A 22547-nucleotide genomic window follows, 5' to 3' on the forward strand; every position below is an offset into this window, starting at 1 on the left:
TTTTGGGCCCTGAACCAAATCCATGGAGAGTGTTGTTGCACTTATATTGGTTCAAATGAAAGGAAGCAATTAAGGAAGATTGACACTCGCTCATCAAAAGAGAGGTATTTACCATTGTAAAATCTGCTCCTCATAAGTATGTTCTAGAGGGAAGAGAAGTGAATTTTTGTTTGGAAACAAAAATAAATGAGGTGGTGAGAAAGCGAGGCTTGTAGCACAAGGGTTTTTTGCAGAGACCCGACATCGGTTACGATATAACATACCTTCTTGGTATGAGTGGAATTATGTTTCGATACTGAATGTTAATGGTAGTATAGATCCACACGGTTGATGTATGTAATGTCTATATACTCCCATGGGTCAATTAGTTTGGATGTATATATTGAAGTCATTGAATGACTTAATATTTTGAATCCAAAGGTAAATCGCAACATGCATGTGTGGAACTTCTGAAGTCATTCTATGACTTGAAGTAGTCAGAGAATTGTGTGGTGCAACCGACTAAGTGAGTTATTCCTTGACAAGGATTACTCTCATACTAATGATTGTTGACGTGTATTCATGAAGAAATCCTGGGTTGGACTGTACATCACCTTAATTTGTGGTGTCGATGATCTTATGATCAAAGTCTATATAAGACATGAAATACACACAATCATGTTAAGATGGATATTTGGGTTAAACCAAATTATGCTAAGCTTATGACTTGAGCATATTCCCCTAAGATATCAGTCTTCATATATCCGAAAGTATTGGAGAGGTCCAATATGGATATATTATATCAAAGACACATATGGTCATGTTATACCTAATATGGGATATAGATCCTTGAGACATAGGGGAGATGGTGAAGTGATAGAGGAGCATGAATTGCCATATCTAAATACCATCGAAGCACTCATATATCTTGCAAAATATGTCAGGCCTGACACTATAGTTTTTGGCAATTTATTGAGAGTGCAATTCTCTGAAAGGTATAAGGTTTGTGTAAGGAATATCCTGGGATATATCCAAGGCACGAAGGGTCTTGATCAATTTCATTCGAAAAATCAAGATGGGACCATGGTTTGATATATTGATAGTGGCTAATTATTTGATCCCACAATGTCATATCAAAGACTGGGTTTGCTGGAAGAGTACTTTGAAGAAAGTATTCAGAATATACTCTAAGCGAGTCCTTCCAGTGATCATTCTATATCATTTGAAGCATCAGAAAATATGGATGACTTCATAGAATGATTGGCCACATGTGAAATCATGTGGAATTATCATTATCTACCAAGATAATGTCACTTGTATTGTTTATTGGTTATATTTATCCTTGTGAATTACAAAAATGTAAGAGGATAGTATGCAAACAAATTATTGTGATATTCACAATGTCTCTATCTATATATATTTCAGAACTAGGTTCGTGGAATTGGTATGAGATATTCTTAAGGTTTGCAAATTTCAGGGGGAGTAAAATCCCAAGTTATAACCCGTTGGTGATCTTGAGATCACTCATATTGTACTCCTTTTCCCTTTATGAGTTTTCCATGATGTTTCTCATATAAGGTTTTTAACGAGACAATAATATAAATACAAGTGCGGATATGTGCCATATTGGTTTCTCCTTATATTTTTTCTACTGGGTTTTAAAGGAGTTTTCGATGGCACATTATTATAAGGTTTCTCCTCAATTTTTCTCACAGGTTTTTTGGAGGAGTTTTTAGTTTGCAATATACATATGACGAATTGATCAAGGGGGAGTGTTGAGAAATAAAAATATGTGATAAATTGTATGGGAGAGATGCCTCCCAGGAGGTGTCTGTTGGGGAAGAGGTGTCTCCCCAACACACCCCTTCACCATGTATATAAGTGGGTCTCCCATGTTGCAATGAAACGAATGGATCATTTGGACTCTTTATGTGTCTCTTTTACTTTCACTTTATAATAGATTGGTCCATGGGCCATGGCTGCCCGGTAGAGATGACTTTAATCGACATCGACATGGTACGACTGGGTAACTTGTAAAGTCTCAACGAGCTTAATCAACTAGAGTAGCTGTTTGAACTGATGATGGCACTTGTGAAACGCATTTCATCACTGACTAATCCATCGTGCTCAGTCTAAAACCATGAGATAGACACGGGAGTTCATGCCCCTGAATGGGCCGGGCCATTCAATTCATGCAAAGCATTCACTTTTTACACACACATTCAAGGATGTAGGGTTCACGGGCCCATCACGGCCCACTCTCCAGCTAGCCTTTGCTCCATCGGTGACTCGGTCCTCCTTCCGTACGCCGTACGCGCCGGACTACGGACGAAGCACGGCCAGCCGGCGTGGGGGCACCGGCAGCGGCCCACCTCACCTGCGACGCGTTTTTCATGTCGTTCTCTATTAAGCTCACGCATCACCCTGCATCGCTTGAAGCCGTTGCACCCCTCTCCCCGGCCTCCCCGATGGCTCCAGTTTTTCCAACTTTCTGATCGAAACAAGTTTCTGAGAGTTGGTGCTAGCTAGCTGCTGCAGCAGCCAGTTCCACAGTACGACATGGGCACCGACGACGCAGCTACTGCTAGGCCGCAAGACAGTGAAAAATCAAGCCCGGACCGCGTACCCCAACGCACGGATCCATGGATCGATCTTCTCGACGTCGACGTGACTTTCATCGCTCGGAAAGAAGATACGCACTTGAGCATTTCATTTTTCTTTGCCGAAGCTCGAAAGAGTCGGACGTAATGGGTTGCTTTCCGTTATTCGGCGACGACGAACATGGGTAGCTTCGCCAAGGCCGCGCGCCCCTTTCACGGCGAGGACACTATGATAGGCAGCAGGTACATGCCGTGGTACCGACTGGTAGGGAAGGGAAGCACGAACTAAGTTGATAACCTTGTTTGGTTAACTGATCAATCGACTATCCCAGTCAGGCATGCGTCAAAAGACAAAAGTAGTAATCGCCTTTGACAAGTTGTGTGGAAAGGTGGCCAATAGCAAAGTCGGCAAAGTCAGCCGGACGAAAATATATATCGGCATGATCATGCGAAAACTATATAAACTAGTAGAACGCCCATGCGTTGCAACGGACTGCATTGGCGACTTCGTTTTTTCTTTCTTCCATCCATCAACTAAAAATGTTCCTTGAGGTGATACGTGGATGGACAAATTTACAATCATACTAAAATATCAATGGTTTAAAATATATTTATCAAAAAAGTAATTCTACAACACATCCGACATTAAGGTTATGGTATCTGACAGATAGGGAACAAACACAATGATGACTTACCATCAAATCTCATTTATATTTCAGAACATGTTTTTCCTACCAATGTGTGCAAGATCTCTCTTCCAATCCCCCCTTCCCTCCCTCCCTCGATCTCTCTCGCTCACTCTCGCCCGATCTCAGGTGTGTTGCCTTCTCAAGAAGGCTCCAATGCTCTAGTAGCGGTCTAATGAGCTGGTCGTCATTATTCGGTGGTGACAACAACGATGAGGAGGAACACCGCAAGATGTTGCTGATGTTCTTAATCTCTTCCATGTGGTCATTGTCGCTACTGCATGGGGTGTCGTTCATCAAGAGGGCTTCAACCAAGAACCATAATTTGATTGACTACCCACAAAAAATAGAACTATTCTTTACAACTTTCCGAAAAGCTAAATATAATTCAAAAATAAAAAACAAGTCATGACTAAAATATTAAAGTGAGAAAATTATTACTTTTTACCTCGTAACAGATACTGTGGCATACTATCTTCCAATATTCCTTATTTAGTGCCAATGTAAATTCCATACATTAAATGTCTAGATCATCTGAAATGGCCATGAAATTACAAAGTGGGAAGGTGGAACAACATTTACACAAGTGTAGCATGCAAAATCAGCAACTTATGTGTATAGTCTACAGCTTCATCAAGGCAAGTAAAAAAAATCAGTCCGGCCTATAAGTTGTACATAAAAAACTGAAGTTAAACCAATGGACAATTGAAATGAATGGTGCCTACAATCGCTGTGACAACAGGCTCACCAGCAAGGTTGCACTTGTAGATCATCATTTTCTATGCAAGGAATATCTTCTCAACTGAAATCTCCATTAGGCTAGTCACAATGGGGAGGAACTTAGGAGTGACATCACACACTCCAATACAACTTTGCTTATGTGTCACATATTTAATGAAGAGAGAGGTGCTTGTGGTAACTAGCTAAGTTACGGAACATCACACACTTCAAGAAACAATGAGTCTATAATCTAATAAATACATCGTTGCATGACACTACATAGATGTTCCTACCTACTATGGAGGTAGTAACATAATCTAGAAAAGTGTGTAAGTTACTAGCTTATGTTCTTGCCCATTGTGACCAGCCTTCCAAAATCACCTCTGGTCATGAAGTAATTGGTTTCCCACAAAGTGTCATCAAAGTTTACAATGCCCTCTTGGTTTCAACCTACCAATTCAAAAAAGAATAACAACATAGCCGACATGGTCACGGCAAGCACGTATGTTTATAGGCACAGTAGATTTAGTCAACACAGCAGCTGAACGAAGCTAAGTAATCTGAACAATTTTACAAGTACCAAAAAATAAAACCTACCATAGAAGATGCAAGAAATAAAATTAGGCAAAACTTGTTCAACAAATTATGCTAAGGCTTTTGTGAACCAAGTGTATTCATTAAGGAAAGCACATAGAAGAGAACCAATTATGTATTTTTTGCCTATATAGCACATAATGGACTATAATGTTTTTTTACAAACAGGAGTAGATGTGAAACATGTCCTCGGAGAGACAAAGAGTTCATGGGTTCCAGAATCAAGTGTGTATATTAACAAAAAGTTGGACGTTATAACGGTAAGTTGTCAAGTGTGTATATTAACAAAAAGTTGGATGACATAACAGTAAGGCAACTCAATGAAAAGAAGAAACATCATCTGTGGTTGCCCTGGTACTTAACTGACATGCAAAAACATTTCATCACTGCAGAGAGTATCAGAAGTTCAGGAAGGAAAAGAAAAAAACATTAACAAATCTCGATAACATTACCATAATAATAACACAAAACAAGGATATTTGAATCAGATTTGTAATTCAGGCCCAAAAATGTATATACTATAATAATAACGCAACCATCAAGTCTTTAGTTAATTCATAAAGAGCTGATTGTTTTTAAATGTTTCAGTCCGCTGCTTCTGTATAACAGTTAAAGAACATAAAGAACCACTGCCAACAAATTTCAGTTAACTAACCGACGAGTGGATACATATCAAAACAACTAAATCTATAAGTAATGTAGACTAACAAATACGCATGACCATGAGTGCTTCACTGATTGCAGAAAACCAATACCTAGATAAGGTTAAGGATTCAGGCCAAAAATGCATACTACACTGATAACACACTACCAAAAAAAATCAGCAAGGTTCAGAATTCAGGCCCAAAAAAGGTATACTATATACTAATAATAAGTAACCAGGAATTCTCGATTTGCGTCACAATTCAGGCTCAAAATACATATTGTACCAATAACACACAACCATCAAGTTTCAGTTCATTTACTTAAGAATTGATTGTATTTCAATGATTCCATCTCCTGCTATTCTTTAGCAATTAAAATCAAGCTTCACCATGAAAATAGAAAAGATACCTAGTTCAGTCGCTCGTAGCTTTGGAGCATGCTTAATCAGTTTGTTCCTCATGAACCACATATCAGCGCACACATACAGACACACACGCGATGTGCTCAGCACCTCATGCTGCTAATCACTATGAACCTCTAAGTTGCAATGGACACACATGTATCATTGTCACTCAATGGTTTACCCTGCAAGAAGTAGGAACAACACTAATCAGAGATGATCAGGTTCAGTTGAATGGACGGATAGGCAGAAAAAAATCACCGTGCAGCCAAAAGTATACATCTTCCAGCTTCCAATTTTGGAAAAGCTTAAAAAATAGATATAATGTCATTTTTGTTTCGAAAGTATACATTAATGCGGTTGAAAAACAGGTCCTCTCTCTATTTAAACAAATAGATATAGATTCGTTTTCCATTCCAAAAGTATACGTTAACATGGTTGAAAAACAGATCACATCACCCCAGCTATTAAAAGTCAATTAATCTTTTTAGTAAACAAAAATTATACTCCATATTTCAGAATTTGGAGACGAGGCTAACTTTCCGTCTACTAAACCAACCAAGAAGAAATTCAACTCAGCCATGAGAGCTTTTAAAAAAAGGATTTTAGTGTGATCTTACCGAAAAAGGCTTTCGCCCCGCTTTATATATATAAAGCATCAATCAACAAGCAGCCAGTACAAACACACGCCCCGCAACCGCAACACACGCACACACCCAGGACAGGATACATAGGTGCTGAGCGTAGCAACACCACCCCTAGCACTACCCACGCAGAGATGAAGCTACATATGACGAACCATGTGCTCTAAGGCGGCGCCTTCAGGAAGGGAATGACACCGGATCGCCGCCACCGCCCGATCCAAACATCAGAGTTTCCCTCGGAACTGCATGACAGGCAATGAGAGCCGCGACGACGCCTTCAAGAAGGGAACGATCTTCGCCGTCGCCGGTCCGTCCGAAGATAGAACAGGTTTTCACCTCGGCCAACACTCATCGCCATCGAATGCCACACCCCGGACACCACGCCGCCCACACGGCCATGGTGACCGGGCAGCACCAAGGCACGGGCTCTGCCCATAAGCACCGCGCTACCACCACCAGGGCCGCCGCCCCAGCATCCAAGACCTCGACACCACCTCACCCGAGACACGTCGCACCCCAAAGGAACGACACCTGATCGCCGCCACCGCCCGATCCAAAGGTCAGTCCTGCTGCACCGTGCGTGAGACAAGCTCCGTCTAGCCGCGTAGGGCGCGGGACGAGCTCGATCCTGCAGCACCGGGACGCGAGACGAGCGGTGGACCGCAGCTGGGAGAGGACCAGCCCTTCGATGAAAGTAGCAACCGGACGCCGAGGAGAGGGATCGAAGGCCGAAGCAGTCCACTTGCAAATGAGCCGACGCCGGCGGAGAGGCCAACCGTCGCTGCAGCCGGAACCGCCGAGCTGCCGTGTAGAAACCAAGCAGCAGGGAGGCCACCATACCAACCCGCGCCGCTGTAGCCCACGACCAGAGCAGCCACCACGCCGAGCCGCTTGTCGGGACCAAGCCTAGGTCCGACACAACACGCCACCACCGGAGACACCTCCTCCCGCCAGCCCCGCCGCCAAAGCACCGGCAGCCGCGCCGCCAGGGTGCAGCCACCGCGGCACCGCCAGCCATCCCCGCCGCCGCATCCAGGAAAGGGCGCGTCGCTCAGATCTGGCCGCTTGCCCCGACCGACCGCGTCCACCCCACGACGCGCCAAAGCCACCCCGACGACACCGGCCACAGTCAGCCGCCTGCCGAGGACCGCCGCTGCACCCTGCAGCCGGATCTCGCAGATCGGCGCGCGCCGCCGCGCAGCCGCCACACCCAGCGAAGTGGGAAGGAGAAGAAAGGAGGGCGCCCAGGAAGAGGCCCCGCCGCCGCCCTCATTGGCGCCCGCCCAGGCTTCGCGGGCGGAGCGCCTCCGACAGGGGCAAGACGAGAAGGGGAGAGGGGAAGTCTCGGCGGTGTGCGGGTGGAGTAGCCAGAGGAGGGCGACGCGGGGGTGTTTTTTCACTCTAGTGTGATCTTTGGTATTTCAGCTTCAACCGAAGCTAGCCACCATTCACAGTTAGACAATGTAAATTCAAATTTTAGATGGTTTTTCGTTTAAACTGAAGATATAACAGCCTATGCACTGCCACAATGGATGAACACAAAAATAATGTTCAATTAATTACTTAACGGCAGATAATCAGTGTACCACTACATGGTACCATAATAATTAATTAATTTGCAGCAATTCTAGAAATCATTAACTCTTAGACACTATAAAAGCAAATTGCAGATATATTTTTAGTTTAACCCGAGGCTACAACCTTATACGCACTACCACATTTGATGAACGCCATAACAATGTTCAGCACTACCACATGTAATCTGAATCTCCCCTGAACTTTTCAGTTTGACCACCCCCAGGCATATAATTGCAGCCTAACAAAGACAACATTGCTCCATGGGAGACTCATAGATTCAACTCGACCAAAGAATAAGATTTAATAATGGATTCAAATAATTAAGACGAAGGTATTGTCCTGTGGCCCAAGAGAAAAGATATGTTTGGTAATTGGAAACGTGTGTAGATACCTTGATGGAGCGGTCTTGTTCAAAGGCTAGGGAGGCCTTGGAGAAGACCACCTTCCGGGTGAGCAACTTCTGCAGGGACTACACGTTGGCGCCCAAGTCCCTAAGGTTGCCAATGCTCCTTTGGGTTTGAAAACCTTCTCTTCACAGAATTATAGATCAATTTCTGAATTCTGGAGGACTGTACATAACGCATACTTCATCTGGAAAAATAAAACTAACTATAATGAAAGCATCAATTGCAGTTGAAAAAATAGTGCTAAAGAAAAAGGAAAGCTTGTGGCTGCTAATTGATTGCAGCGTATGTACCAAACAAATTACAATGCACTAACACAACATGCGAATTTAAAGAACTCCCTATAGTGGATTCAACCACCCTGAACGAATGATATTATATATCAAGGGCATGCAGGTTTATATTTGTAACCAAATAAAGTAAAGAGTACATATTAACCAATGGAATTAACTGAAGCAATTAAATAAATTTGAGACGGTGACTACAAAGCATGAATACAATGAGAAACTACACAAATTCAATCTAACCATGTGTTAGTAGATTAGATGCTGCAAAAGGTTGTACAACCTTATGGGACACAAGCAGCCAAGTTAAACTAACTGAGGGATGAACTTACTCAATGAATCAACCACTTTGTTCTTGCCCCTGGCCTTATCAAACTTATACACAAGCAAATCTTGCATAGTTGGAGAAAATGAATATTCAAGATCGAGAAGAACATCTAGAAGCTCTCGTGCATCAATCTCATTAAGTTAGTTGATTGGTTCCCTTACAAAGAAGCAAGGGAATTTGTAGTTGTACTGTTGTAGCATCTCCCCCTTCATCCCTCAAACTTGTAAAACAAAGAGCTGAACTATTTTGCCCCTTGAAGGATCAAATATAATGTATTTGAAGTTAGTAGGTTAAATAAAAAAGTTTATAGAAAATAAGATCAATCTATTTATTAAACAAAGCAAGCTACAAATGCGAACAGTGTGGCAGACTTACATCACTTCATGTACCAAATATTAACTGAAATTTTATGGCATAAACCACAAACTTCCTGTATTGTAATGGATCACACACCAAAGAACTTACATTGTAATTAATTTTATCCTGCAAAATATTGTGAGCAATCTTAATTTCATCACAACACAAACTGCCTCTAGTTTTGCTGAAGGATAGTTACAAAAAGTATGGAAAAGCTTCCAAGCTAACGTTCCGTCAAAATAACCTTCAGTAAAGTGTATGTATGGAAGTATCTAAATAGTCCACCAAAATCAAAATGCTCCAGAAAATGGATCCTACAGCTAATCTAGTGCGAAGACCATTGAGGTGTTGTTAGTTTTCCTAAATCACGAGAACCATCTTGATAAGGAAATGACACATGTTTGGAAGATAATTATATCATAGTAGAGGTACTCGAACCCTGGGTGTTCATTTTGTTCCAGCCCTACTCAGATTTGTGCTAGTTCTAAAATAGTTAACAGAGATGCACAATGACAATGGGCACTAACCTGGGCCAGTGACCTAAGAATTTGGAGCGAAGATTACTAATTTTTAGCGCAACACACCCTTTGTTGGCGGTTAAAATACCTCATGTCTGGGCTCGTAGTTGAACTTCTTACTGTAATTCTTACTGTGCATCTTCCTTTTGAACATTTGTTCCAATGAACCTGCAAACCTGCATCCAAAACAATCAATCTCACGACTGGCCATAATAAAAAGGGCCATTTGCATTTCTGTCCCTAACTCGAACCACCTAATCAGATATACCCCTAATTCAAAAGCCTGCTCAAAAATGCCCCTCCGCCGTTATGTGCACTTATAGAAATGCCCTTCCGCTCCGTTACCATCCGGTCAAAGGCATTTGACCGTCAACGGGACGTTTTCTGGACATTTGTACCCCTCCCTCCATGTGTCCCTTACGCGTGGGACCCACTCAAAGAAAAAGAAAAAGAAAAAGCTCTCTCTGTCGTCTCACTTACACGTGGGACCGAAAATAAAAAATATCAATTTCACATGGGGCCCACATATCACCCACATGTCACCTCCCATCTACACGACGGAGCTTGAACTCCGACGAGCACGGGCGCTCCGGGGTTGGCTCGGAACTGCGCGGGAGCACGCTAGGGCGAGCTGTGAACGGTCCTGGAGCAAGGCGGGGTCACGGGGTGGTCCGCAAGGGCACTGGGAGTTTGTAGAGCAGCCGGGAAGCTCGCCGACGACAAGGTCCCGTGGCAACGGCGGAAGGCGCTAGGCACGGGCAAGCTACAGAGGGGGAGGGGACTAAAGAACGTGAGAAAACACATAAGTGGCTCACTTATTTGATGAAGGCATGATCCAGGAGGCTTGGGATTCACCAGAGCGACGACCTCGTCGTCCACGGCGGACGGTGGAGCGAGGTGACGCTGACACGGTGGCTCGGGAATGAAGGGCTCCGCAGCGAGGGGTCCACAGGGTCTGTAAGCACCAGATCTCGATGAGGCAACCAAGATAGAGCATAGGGACGGCATAGCAGAGGAGATCGAGGCGCGGCAAAGCATCACCGGAGGGGGAGAAGACGACATCAACCACACTGATTTGAGGCGTTATACTTCAATTAATTCGGTGTGGAAGTCGAGGATGAACAGGCGGATCCCTTGGACAAGGCTACGGGTCGTGGGGTTCCCGTTGGCCGCCTGCATGACGAACAACACCTGGGCGGACGGCCATGATTCCCGCGGACCACGTCTTTGTCGCGTGGCGGAGAGAAAAGAGGGTGCGGGGGGGGGGGGGGCGTGGACCGGATCGATGAGGTCATAAGGGGCCGGAGCCGTGCAGCACCTCACCCCGGTGAGGCTACTGCTAGTTGCGTGCGCTCCCGCCGGAGTTGAGGGAGAGACAGGAAAGATTTTTTTTGGAGGAGAGATAGAGCCTTTTCTTTTTATTTTTGTTTGAGTGGGTCCCACACGTAAGTGTCACATGGAGGGAGGGGTAGAAATGTCCAGAAAACGTCATGTTGACGGTCAAAGGCCTTTGACCGGACGGTAACGGAGCGGAAGGGCATTTCTATAAGTGCACATAACGGCGGAGGGGCATTTTTGAGCAGGCTTTTGAATTAGGGGTATATCTGATTAGGTGGTTCGAGTTAGGGACACAGATGTAAAAGACCCTAATAAAAAAACAATTCACATGACCTTGCAAGCAAGAATATAGATGTAATTGATCAAAAATGAGGGAGATGGAATTTGTGTAAGTTCTGCACCTGTTCTAAGATCTCAGGTTGTAGTCGGCGATGTAGGGGAGCAGTGATGTCGTGGCCGCACCATGGGGCTAGTCCTTGGTGTATGGGAGTTGTGCCATCAAGGCCGCACTGTCGGGGTAGTCCTTGATTTAGGGGAGCAGCTTCATCAGGGTCGCACTTGCCATCAGAGGGAGATGGAGAATCAGTGTGGTGACGGAGTAATGCATTTCTTTTATCTGGTTGCTGCATTTCACCAATGTACCTCTTTGAAAAGATTGAACAGGTTATCTTCCACCTAAAAGTAACATGGCCATCTTCATGAGACTGTCTACGCACATGGATGCAAATAGAAGATAATTGATGTCTTTGTACCAGAAAGATGTAAATTGAATATTCGATGTGTGACTGATTGCTACATTTTTCAGTTGATGAGATACAATATTCAGTTATGATATACTCCATCCGTCCCAAAATAACTTATTTTGGGTTGGAGGGAGTATATCATAACTACATTCCTATCATGCACTAAAGCTTCAATTGTATTTACTTGAGACATCCAAGATAGAAAAAATATAAGAGGAAAAATAAATAAAGGTTCATGCACGAACAAAACCTCCAGTGCTTTCACCCAGGAAAAAAGCAAACGCACGGGGTTTTTATGGTCCTTTGACGGATTGCCGTCCTAACTACCCTACCCCCCCCCACCTATTTTCTGTGGGGGTGGGTCCCTCACACCCTTATTTTTTGTCCAACCAAAAGATCCCAACCAAGCTATCCCGTTAATCCCGTAAAACTCTCCCCGTGTGTCTAGCACTGCTCCAGATTGACTATGCCTAAGCAATACAGTAACTAAGTTCTCTATATACTCTCTAGTTTGGTTATTGAACTTGGGAGATTATGTTCCTTTTATTTCAAGAAAAAAAAGGTCATTTGAGTTTGTTCCTGTGAAAATTGTGATGGTCTATTTAAAGTTAGTCATTTATAATACTAAATCTGGTCACATATGGGTGAATTAGTATGCCATCGCACATGTAGATGTTTTCCTGATGAATATAGATTAATTTATCATGATCAAATGCATCTAAGGATCCATGAATCAACTAATCATATGGAGTAACCAAATATCACCTTACCTCTTTCTAGAACTCTCATTCCCCTTGCACAGAATCACTCACGCGGAGCCTTTACAACCACTGCTTCAGCAGATCCTTGCACTATTGTGGTTGTGGCCTTTTGAAGATCGGTGAACAACAAACAACCAACAACAATAAAAAAAGGATCTATTAATGTATCTTCTGGAAGAACAGAGCAGGGAATTTGGAGGTTCAGAGTACTAACGTGTATGTTATCAATCGGGAGGCTTCAGCTACTGAATATCTGCACACATTTGCCTCAGATCATAGTTCCTTCACTACTTCAAATTCAGTAAGCCACATGGAAGATCGAGGACTAACCTGCGAAGCCAATTTCTATAAGAAAGAAGGCGTGTAGATGGAGCAGCACACAACATCAGATCCTTGTATCACCCAACAGAAGGAGGAGGCTGCGGATCCTGCCGTCGATGTAGGGAACGAGCAACACTGGACCTAATGAAGCCTGCATACAATTTACCAGACTTAAATTCTCGATCTACGTGCCCGGGTATGCTTCATCTAGAAATAGGGTCACCTCCATCATTTCCTCATGAATATATGGGCGGCTCATCCTCTTAAAATGCATAGGAAATCTAGAGAACAAAGTAGGTATCTGTACCTGAAGGTGTGTTTAAATCTTAGAAACTTATCAAGTTCGTGTCCTTGGAGATGGTTGTTGGTATGGTCACTAGTAGAAAAACACCTAATAGTCCCGGTTCGTAAGGGCCTTTAGTCCCGGTTCATGAACCGGGACTAATGGATCGTTACTAATACCTCCACCCATTAGTCCCGGTTCAAACACGAACCGGGACCAATGTGCCTCCACGTGGCCCTGTGCGCCGAGCCCAGTCAGGGGGCCTTTGGTCCCGGTTGGTGGTACCAACCGGGACCAAAAGGCATCCACGCGTCAGCCTTCTAGTGGCTGGGGTTTTTATTTTTTTTTGAAAGGAGGGGGGGTGGGTTGGGGGTTTTGGGGGGTTAATTTAGGTGTTTCATATATTGTGTTAGCTAGCTAATTAATAGAGAGAAGTGTCCTCTCTTATGTCCATGCTTGGTCGACGCTACGTACTATATATACATAAGTGATCGAGAGAACCATTGAGTACAGAAGTTCGTCATGCATACCGAGAAAAGTGATCGATCGATCTCTCCTTCTCCGAGAGATTGGTCGAACAACAAGTTTTCGTATATCATGTATCCGACGCTACTGGCTACATACATGTACAATATGTATAAGATCTCTTAATTACAATCCCCTAGCAATTGAAATCAATTTCCACATGGTATTCTCCGGCTTTATTGATGACGTGGTCAAGAAAGAATCCCGCCAATTCCTCTTGAATTGCTTTCATGCGATCTGGTTCTAGGAGTTCATTCCGCATCTGTCACGTCTAATTTGAAGAAGGGGGTTAATTAATACATATATATGAATGAAACTCAACAGAAATGATGGCGTAATAAAATGAAATTGTGAATATTATTGCTTACGCACTTCATATTGTCTTTGAGAGTAGCCCCGCTTGTTTTTCAAAGTCGCGTTGTGGATGAACTCGCACACGTAGTATCCACAGAAATCATTCCCTTCTTCCTGCCACAAGCACTTTATGAGAAATAGAGATCAATCAAACTGATAATGAAGCATTATAAATGGCATTGATGAAAATATGGCTATAGAATCAAAGGGAGATGCGCGCCCAACTAGCTAGCCATAGTACTTACTTTCGGGTATGTATATCGCAGCTCCTTCGGCAGTCCCGGAGCTTGTGCGGTGAACTGTTTCCAAACCCTGCAAGACAAAGAAAATAATTATTATTACTTGAGATATCAGGAAATGAACAAAAAGTTGCCGATATGGTGCGATAATGATCGATTGTACTTACTTGCTGAGCATTTCAGTCATGTCCGCATAGATTTTGGGATCTTTCCGTCTCGAGTCTAAGACGGTTACTAGTCCACGCTCAAGCTTAATCTCCAGAAAAATATAGTGGTACCTGCGCACGCATGCATAACTCATCAATTACATTACTATAACCTCGCTCGAGTAATAAGGGAAACCGAATATGCACACGACAGTAACACTCACTTGCCGTTGTAAGGAAAGAGTATGGTATCTTTGTTTTGATTTTTGATCAACGATTGTAGCACGTTGTCCTCGGCCTCTTTGACGTCCTTTTTAACCAGAAATTCATCTATGATATTTGTGTTAATGAATCCAATATCATAAATTTCTTGTTTTTTGCACTCGACGATCTTCAATCTGCATAATATATTAAGGATAATTAATTATAAATACATGAAATGAAAGAGCCGAGCTATATATAGAGACTTAATGACAGAAATAGTACTTACAGACAGTAGCAAAAGACCATTAGTTTATCGAGGGCCTTTTGATTGAAGAACGCGAAGAACTCATCAAATGAAACAGTCAACAGATCATTTGCAACGAGGTCGTGCTCCTCTTTAATATTCAGATACAAAGCATTCGTACCCCCAGACTCTCTGCAGGTTTCCATGTACCAATTATGGAATCTTCGCATCATTGTTGTCAGAGATTTTTCATCTTTGACGAGAGGCTTCCCGTACTCGTATTTGTGTTCATCCACCTCCAAGAAATCAGGAAGTTGATCGTCAGGCAGGTAATCTGCAAGATTGCCATAACCAGCCACCGTCCCCGGAGCATTAGACACATTGAGCGAGGGGCACGATTGCTGTGCTTGTTCACCGAGCTGGGCAATTTTTTTCTCCTTTTCTCGTTGTTTTAACCTTTTAGCACTAACAGTAGTTCCCGACCGCTGGGCTTGGAGATATGTCTGTTAAATAATGCGCTCATAGTTGTTTCTCGGCGGAGACTTTGGTGGTTTCCTCAGGGCATCGATAGTGCATTTTGCTTTCACCGGATCTACCTTCTCCTCCGGAGGTGGATGTCTCTTTGCTTTCACCCCTTCAAAGAACTCCTTCATGTGGGTCCGCACAATCCTATTGTTTTCCTCCTCGGTCCTCTTGTACGGTAACTTCTCTAGAGGCTTGAGAGGTGGACCGTATCTGTATTGCCTCTCGCCTCTGGTTGTGCTGCTAGATGCCGGAGCAGACGGAGCGGCTGCAGCGTCTGTCTTCTTTCATGCTTGCTTACGAGGCGAAGGAGAAGGAGTACGACGCGCCGGAGCAGCCGGGGCGGCGGCGGGTCTCTTCCTCCCTTGCTGGCGAGGCAGAGAAGGAGGAGGCTGCTGGCTGCTCGGGAGCGCCGGCACCGGCGGAGAAGGAGGCGGAGTGCCGCCACGCGCCGGAGAAGGAGGCGGAGTGCCGCCACGCGTGCCCTGATTGTCACTCGCCGGAGGAGGAGGCGGTGGAGGAGGCGGAGTGCCCTGACTCGCCAGAGGAGGAGGAGGAGGCGGAGGCGTCCAGTTCGGAAGGTTGATGAGCTCCTTCCGCCATAGACATGGAGTCTTCAGAGCAGAACCCAGCCTAGTCTCCCCTTCACCGGTGGGGTGGTCAAGCACGAGGTCCTCAAATCCCTCCGTTATTTCATCCACCATCATCTTAGCATATCCTTCTGGAATCGGTCGGCAGTGATAAGTTGCTCCAGATCCAGTAGGATAAACAGAGCCAACAGCCGCCTTGACCTTCAAATTCATCCATCGCGCCATAATGTGGCAATGTTGAGACTCCGTGATAGCATCCACGGGATAGCTGGCAGGAAATGTCAAGACATGCTCCGGCTGAAGCAGCTCGGTGGAAGCCATGCTGCTTCTCCGCTGAGATGGCGGGGTAGCTTCGGGGGAAGCTTCGGCAGGTCGTTTGCTGCGATCTGCTGCTTCTCGTTCCTCTTCTCGTTCCTCTAGCCCCATTACCCTTTCGTGCAGCGCCTGTAGTTGGCCCTGCTCCAGTTTCTTCCTCCTCTCGTGGGTTTTGTAACACCCTGCGTCCGGAAAACCAACCTTCCACGGAATGGAGCCTGGCGTGCCTCGTGTCCGTCCAGGGTGCTCAGGATTCCCGAGGGCCATTGTGAGCTCGTCCTTCTCCCTGTCTGGTACGAACGTCCCTTTCTGCGCTGCATTGATATACTTCCGAAGGTTCTTGACTGGTATTTCCAGTTGCTCATCCGTCCAACGGCACATCCCTGATACAGGGTCCAAGGTTCCGCCAGCCTCGAAGAACCAAGTCCGGCAACGGTCTGGCCATCTCATTGTCTCTGGTTTGATCCCTTTTTCAAGCAGATCATTCTCAGCCTTGGACCACTTAGGCCGGGCTTTGAGGTAGCCACCTAACCCCGTGCGATGGTGAAGCTTCTTCTTCACAGCATTTTGTTGTTCATCGCCGACATCTTCTTACTCTTTTCCGATGTCTTGTGGGCCACAAATGCGGGCCAGTGATCTTTGATCTTCTCATATTTGCCGATGAATTCTGGTGTCTTTTTTTCTTAACAAAATGGTTCAACTCTTTCCTCCACCTCCTGAATAGGGTTGCCATCTTCTTAAGAGCACAAGACTTGATTAATTGCTCTTTAACTGGCTTCTCCGGATCCTCCTCTGGCGGTAGGGTGAAATTTGCCTTCAGCTGAGTCCAAAGATCTTCTTTCTGCATATCATTGACATAAGACACCTCAGGGTCGTCCTTAGGCTTATACCATTGCTGGATGCTGATCGGGATCTTGTCCCTAACAAGAACCCTGCATTGAGCAGAAAATGCGTTCTTTATCCAGATGGGTTCAATCGGTTCGCCGTTGGGCGCGATTTCTATGATCTCAAACCTTTCATCCGAGCTCAACTTTTTCTTCGGGCCTCGTCTCCTTACCGAAGTTGTGCTTGATCCGGAGAGCTAGAAATTAAAAGGAAGAAAGACGAGTGAGGGAGTTCCGGACTAGGGGGTGTCCGGATAGCCAAACTATCATCATCGGCCGGACTCCAAGACTATGAAGATACAAGATTGAAGACTTCGTCCCGTGTCCGGATGGTACTTTCCTTGGCGTGGAAGGCAAGCTTGGCGATACGGATATGTAGATCTCCTACCTTTGTAACCGACCCTGTGTAACCCTAGCCCTCTCCGGTGTCTATATAAACCGGATGGCCTTAGTCCATAGGACGAACAACAATCATACCATAGGCTAGCTTCTAGGGTTTAGCCTCCTTGATCTCGTGGTAGATCTACTCTTGTAACCCACATCATCAATATTAATCAAGCAGGACGTAGGGTTTTACCTCCATCAAGAGGGCCCGAACCTGGGTAAAAACATCGTGTCCCTCGTCTCCTGTTACCATCCGCCTAGACGCACAGTTTGGGACCCCCTACCCGAGATCCGCTGGTTTTGACACCGACATTGGTGCTTTCATTGAGAGTTCCTTTGTGTCGTCACCGATAGGCTCGATGGCTTCTTCAATCATCAACGACGATGCAGTCCAGGGTGAGACCTTCCTCCCCGGACAGATCTTCGTATTCGGCGGCTTCGCACTGCGGGCCAATTCGCTTGGCCAGCCGGAGCAGATCGAAGGCTACGCCCCTGGCCATCAGGTCAGATTTGGAAGTTTGAACTTCACGGCTGACATCCGCGGGGACTTGATCCTCGACGGATTCGAGCCACAGCCGAGCGTGCCGTACTGTCACGATGGGCATGATTTAGCTCTGCAGCCGGACAGTACCCTGGAGGCCGCACTCGAACACGCTCCGATCTTCGACTCGGAGCCGGTTGCGCAGACCAAGGATGGATGGCTAGACACCACCTCGGGGGCTGCAACCTCTACAGCAATAGAGCCGAACACCGATCTTGTCCCCCATGAAGCTTGTGACTCCGAGGTGCCAGACTCCTTGCCGGACTCCGGACCTCCCATGCCCTCTCCAGTCGAATCCGATTGGGCGCCGATCATGGAGTCCACCGCGGCGGACATCTTTCAACACTCACCTTTTGGCGACATCTTGAGTTCGCTAAAGTACCTCTCGTTATCAGAAGAGGCCTGGCCGGACTGCGGCCAGGATGGTTGGGATGCAGACGACGAAGAAATTCAGAGCCCACCCACCACCCACTTGGTAGCCACTGTCGACGACCTAACCGACATGCTAGATTACGACTCTGAGGACATCGACGGTATGGACGACGATGCCAGAGACGACCAAGAACCAGCGCCCACCGGGCACTGGAAAGCCACCTCTTCATACGACATATACATGGTGGATATCCCAAAGGATGGAAACGGCGAAGGAATAGCGGAGGATGACCCCTCCAAAAAACAGCCCAAGCGCCGCCGGCGCCCCCGATTCAATCGTACACTAATCATGCACGCAAATGTGTACGATCAAGATCAGGGACTCACGGGAAGATATCACAACACAACTCTAGAACATAAATAAGTCATACAAGCATCATAATACAAGCCAGGGGCCTCGAGGGCTCGAATACCAGTGCTCGATCATAGACGAGTCAGCAGAAGCAACAATATCTGAGCACAGACATAAGTTAAACAAGTTTGCCTTAAGAAGGCTAGCACAAACTGGGATACAGATCGAAAGAGGCGCAGGCCTCCTGCCTGGGATCCTCCTAACTACTCCTGGTCGTCGTCAGCGGGCTGCACGTAGTAGTAGGCACCTCCGGTGTAGTAGGAGTCGTCGTCGACAGTGGCGTCTGGCTCCTGGACTCCAGCATCTGGTTGCGACAACCAGAAAGAAAGGAAAGGGGGAAAAAGGGGGGAGACAGCAACCGTGAGTACTCATCCAAAGTACTCGCAAGCAAGGAACTACACTACATATGCATGGGTATATGTGTAAGGAGGCCATATCAGTGGACTGAACTGCAGAATGCCAGAATAAGAGGGGGAAAGCTAGTCCTATCGAAGACTACGCTTCTGGTAGCCTCCGTCTTGCAGCATGTAGAAGAGAGTAGACTGAAGTCCTCCAAGTAGCATCGTATAACATAATCCTACCCGGCGATCCTGTCCTCGTCGCCCTGTTAGAGAGCGATCACCGGGTTGTATCTGGCACTTGGAAGGGTGTGTTTTATTAAGTATCCGGTTCTAGTTGTCATAAGGTCAAGGTACAACTCCAAGTCGTCCTGTTACCGAAGATTACGGCTATTCGAATAGATTAACTTCCCTGCAGGGGTGCACCACATAACCCAACACACTTGATCCCATTTGGCCGGACACACTTTCCTGGGTCATGCCCGGCCTCGGAAGATCAACACGTCGCAGCCCCACCTAGGCCTAACAGAGAGGTCAGCACGCCGGTCTAACTCCTATGGCGCAGGGGTCTGGGCCCATCGCCCATTGCACACCTGCATGTTGCGTGGGCGACCGAAAGCAGAACTAGCCCCCTTAATACAAGAGCAGGCTTACGTTCCAATCCGGCGCGCGCCGCTCAGTCGCTGACGTCTAGAAGGCTTCGGCTGATACCACGACGCCGGGATACCCATAATTGCTCCCGCGTAGATGGTTAGTGCGTATAGACCAAATGGCCAGACTCAGATCAAATACCAAGATCTCGTTAAACGTGTTAAGTATCCGCGAACGCTAAACAGGGCCAGGCCCACCTGTCTCCTAGGTGGTCTCAACCTGCCCTGTCGCTCCGCCACAAAGTAACAGTCGGGGGCCGTCGGGAACCCAGGCCCACCTCTACCGGGATGGAGCCACCTGTCCTTTCAGCCCCCTCATCAGAATCACTTGCGGGTACTCATCGAGCTGACCCGACTTTAGTCACCATCTGTATAGTATGTATGTATGTAAAGTATATACCCGTGATCACCTCCCGAGTGATCACGGCCCAACAGTATAGCGAGGCAGACTGACAAGAATGTAGGGCCAATGATGATAAACTAGCATCCTATACTAAGCATTTAGGATTGCGGGTAAGGTATCAATGACTGTAGCAACAATGACAGGCTATGCAACAAAATAGGAGTAACCAAACAGTAACATGCTACACTACTCTAATGCAAGCAGTATAGAGAAGAATAGGCGATATCTGGTGATCAAAGGGGGGGCTTGCCTGGTTGCTCTGGCAAGAGAGAGGGGTCGTCAACTCCGTAGTCGAACTGGGCAGCAGCAGCGTCGGTCTCGTAGTCTACCGAAGAGAAGAGGGGGAAGAAACAATAAATACAGTGCAAACATAAGCAAGACGACGCAAGACATGACAAAGAGCGGTGCTAGGTGTGTCCTAACACAGTATGAGGTGATGCCGGCGAAGGGGGAAAACATCCGGGAAAGTATTCCCGGTGTTCCGTGTTTTCGGGCAGAGGAGCCGGAGGGGGAAAGTTGCGAGTTTGATATGTTAGGGGTGTGTGGCGGACGAACGGGTTGCATATCCGGATTCGTCTCGTCGTTCTAAGCAACTTTCATGTTGAAAATATTTTAATCCGAGTTACGAATTAAAAGATATGATTTTCTAAAGATTTTAATAATTTCTGGAATTTAATTAATGATTTAAATTAATTCAAAAATGGAATTATGACATCAGCATGATGTCATGCTGACATCAACAGTCAACAGAGTTGACTTGGTCAACCTGACCAGTGGGTCCAGTGGGACCTACCTGTCATACACTGTTTAGGTTAACTAGAGATTAGTTCATTTAATTACTATTTAATTAACCTAACTAGTTAATTAAATTAATTAAACCGGACTAATTAACTTAATTAATTCATTAGATAATTAATTAATTAATAATTACTTTTATTAAATCATTTTTATTTTTATTTATTATTTTTACTTTTAATTCTCCTTCTTTTTTTAACGTTCTGGGCGTGGGCCCCCACTGTCATTGGCCGGGCGCATGGCGACCGTGGCCGGAGCAGCGGCACGGCGGGGCCGTGGTAGGAGGCCGGGCCGGCGATGACGTGCAGGGCGAAGAGGGGCGAACAGGGGCGCCACGGGGCCGGGCGCGGTGACCAACGACGACGGGAGGCGTGGTCGAGCGCGGGGAGAGGACGGGAGGGAGCGCGCGGGGGGGGGGGGGGGCTCCATGGACGCGGCCGGCGCGTGCGTACGCGGCCAGGGCAAGCGGTGGACGTGGCCAGGGCGGCCCTGGGTCGCGGTGAGCGCGGCCGACGCAGGGGAGGCGGGCGTGTGCCCGCGCACGATGGCGCGTCGCGCGGGGCGAGTGCGGTGGCCGGACGCGCGAGGGGCGCACGGCGCGCGCCGTCGGGCGTAGCGACCGCTGTGCGGGGCCGCGACTGGGTGCGGACGGCGCCGGCAACAGAGGGAAAGGGGGAGAGGAGGGAGCTCACATCGGGGGGTAGGGAAACTGGCAGCGGGCTCGAGGACGGTCGGGGGGACGACGGGGACGACGTGCGTAGGGGGGCAGTCCGGCGAGGGAGGGCGAAGCAGTCCGGTGGCGGGGAGCTCCGGGCGCCGGCGTCGGCGTCGACGACCTCCTCCTCGATCCCGATCCAATCGGGGAGAGGAGGGAGGAGATATTTTGGGGGCGGGAGGGAAGTGTCGGTGGAGTGGGGTTGGATAAGGTTTCGGGGTGGGGGGATATGGAGGGGGAGTGACCGGCTGGGCCTTTGCCCAGTTGGGCCGGTGGCCGAATGGGCCGGCCTGTTGGGTCGGCTGGCCCGGGGGGTCCTTTTCCTTTTCTTCTTTTATTTCTTTTCTTTTCTGTTTTAAATCACTTTAAATTACTTAGGCATTTTCTAAAAATGTGTTTACTTCACTACAATTACCTTTGTAATATTCGACAACCACCGAACATTTTTGTTTTAATTTTTGAAAACTTTTATTATTAGATTGATTTTGAATTTGAATTGAATCGGTTTTGAACTAACACGAGGTTAGCAACAGTAACCGAGGTAACGTGGCATCGTTAACGCGGGATTACTGTAGCCTAATTATCCGGGCGTCACAATTCTCCTCCACTACAAGAAATCTCGTCCCGAGATTTAGGAGGGGTGTAAGGGGGAAAGTCCTGGTTACGAAAGTCTAACGAATCTTCTTGTCTTTGGTTGCTCTCCTCGAAGAGGTCGATCCATAGCATTGATG

General features: G+C 46.4%; 2 long non-coding RNA genes across 4 annotated transcripts; both read right to left on the bottom strand.

Moving 5' to 3' along the window:
- Positions 1-4368: 4368 nt before the first annotated feature.
- LOC123133916 (uncharacterized) lies at positions 4369-9055 on the bottom strand. Of its 3 annotated transcripts, none has more exons than XR_006465432.1 (4): positions 8867-9055; positions 8238-8437; positions 5633-5809; positions 4369-4435 (listed from the first exon to the last, which is right to left on the bottom strand). It is a non-coding gene; the product is annotated as an uncharacterized lncRNA (long non-coding RNA). The 3 variants fall into 3 exon arrangements; XR_006465433.1 differs by having other exon boundaries at positions 4417-4435; positions 5760-5809; XR_006465434.1 differs by lacking the exon at positions 5633-5809 and having other exon boundaries at positions 4373-4435.
- Positions 9056-9072: 17 nt separating this feature from the next.
- Positions 9073-12703, bottom strand: LOC123136501 (uncharacterized). The gene is made up of 3 exons (XR_006467033.1): positions 12589-12703; positions 9826-9913; positions 9073-9345 (listed from the first exon to the last, which is right to left on the bottom strand). It is a non-coding gene; the product is annotated as an uncharacterized lncRNA (long non-coding RNA).
- Positions 12704-22547: the final 9844 nt, after the last annotated feature.

This window comes from Triticum aestivum, chromosome 6B (genome assembly GCF_018294505.1).
Source record: "Triticum aestivum cultivar Chinese Spring chromosome 6B, IWGSC CS RefSeq v2.1, whole genome shotgun sequence".
NCBI classification, from domain to species: Eukaryota; Viridiplantae; Streptophyta; class Magnoliopsida; order Poales; family Poaceae; genus Triticum; species Triticum aestivum.